The sequence below is a fragment of the Cynoglossus semilaevis genome, unplaced genomic scaffold, assembly GCF_000523025.1.
Source record: "Cynoglossus semilaevis isolate Cse_v1.0 unplaced genomic scaffold, Cse_v1.0 scaffold278, whole genome shotgun sequence".
Taxonomy (NCBI): Eukaryota; Metazoa; Chordata; class Actinopteri; order Pleuronectiformes; family Cynoglossidae; genus Cynoglossus; species Cynoglossus semilaevis.
The window spans coordinates 19,362-21,269 of NW_007585166.1; positions in this window are offsets into that span (position 1 = coordinate 19,362).

The window sequence follows — 1,908 nt, forward strand, 5'->3', positions numbered from 1 at the left end:
CAGACTCCCATCCTTCTTCTTAACTAGCACAATGGGAGAGGCGTAGGGGCTGCTACTCTCTCTGATCACCTGTGCGGCAAGAAGCTGATTAATGTGCTCTTTAACAGCTTCATAATCAGATGGAGGGACACGCCTATAACGCTGGTGGACGGGGGTCTCATCTACAAGAGGAATGTCATGAGAGATTAGATTGGTGCAACCTAAATCACCGTCATGAGAGGAGAAAACAGACGTATACTTCCTAAGGAGAGACATCACCTGACCCTGCTCTTCTGAGGACAACGAAGACAGAACTAAACTCTCCATGTGATCCTGCACAGTAGGTAGGGCTGTCTGGGATGCTACAGTGGCTACCATGGATGGTACCTCTGTAACTCCTGCAGCTCACATCATTCACCTGTTCCAGAGTGCCAACAACAGTGCATGGGTATAACAATACCTCGATGTAACCAACGTTAATGATGGGTATGTATGCTGTACCCCTAACCACTCTAACCAGATGGAGAAGCCAGCAGACCAGCAGGTAATCCAGATTCCAGGGGCTCAAACAGCACTGAAACATTAGAACTCCGCTCTGAGCATGTGACCGCTACAATTTTCATCACGCCACCTGGAATGCGGTATGCACGCTTACCTCTGACCTTTCCCTTTCCTGTCAGCTCTGGAGGGGTCTGCGTGGTCGCTTGATGACACTTCTGAAAAGCCTGTGTGATGGGTTGTGGGGCCTGAGCAACAAATGGCAGTTTAAACAATGCTAGCCCATGCTGCACAAAGAGCTCTTGGTAGCATTTTCGGATCACATTTATCCCCATCACACCAAGGATGTGAAGGGAACCATCACCAGGAGGATCCCTCACTATCAAAATACCGCACAGGGAGATCACCTTGCCACACAACTCAACATTTAGCTCCAGATAACCAAGGAAAGGAATATCCAACCCATTAGCTGCCCTGAGTTGCAACCAGTTACATGATTTAAGGCGCTTGTGAACCCATGGTTCAAAATGCTCATGGAAAAAGCTCTCTGTAACAGTGGAAACCATCGAACCAGTATCAACCAAACATGGCACCTGAACACCACCCATGACAACTCCAAATGGGGACAAGACGCAACCAGTTTTGAGGCATCGGCCAATTCACTTTACACAGCATTTGAGCCAGTAGAGGCCCCACCCAAATTGTGGCTCTGCAGTTCGGTGGGTACTAGTTTTCCGAAGCTGGAGCGGATTCTGGCTGCCGGGAAGTTTGTGAGGAGAAGTGAGAACGAGGGGGAGCATGCACACCATTACATTCTCTAGCAAAATGACCAAGTCGCTGACAGCGTCTAAATATTACAGGCCCACGGTGTGCTGAGTGACTGTGTGAGAGAGGAGGCTGCATTAGAGCAGTAGTTTGAGTTAGCTGAATAAGCTGTTCTTGCTTTCCTTCATTTCACTCATTTCAGATGATGGGGAAACACAAGCAACTGGGTGAGCACCCACGACCCCATACTGAATGCCACTGATGGTGGGGACAGAGTTGCTGCGGCCTCTAACAGCGCTTGGTAGACCCTCGTGTTCCCACCTAACTGATCCCACAACAGAACCTCAGAATTGAACATTCCGGTCGGTGCACGCTGCTTATCTGTGGACAAAGCATCAGCATTTATGTTGCTTCTACCAGACCGATATTCTGCCCAGGAAGGACCGGAGCTCAGAGACTGTCTTTGGAGGTTGCCTTTTTGCCACGGCCTCTATCTTGGATAGATCTATGGAGACACCATTAGCAGAGATTACATGGCCCAGATAACGCACCTTTGGCTGGAAGATGCACATTTGGAGAGCTTTGCCTTTAGTCCCTCCTGCTGAAGCCGAGCCAGTACTGCATCAAGCTGCTCAAGATGCTGCTGTACAGTGGAGGAGGACACAA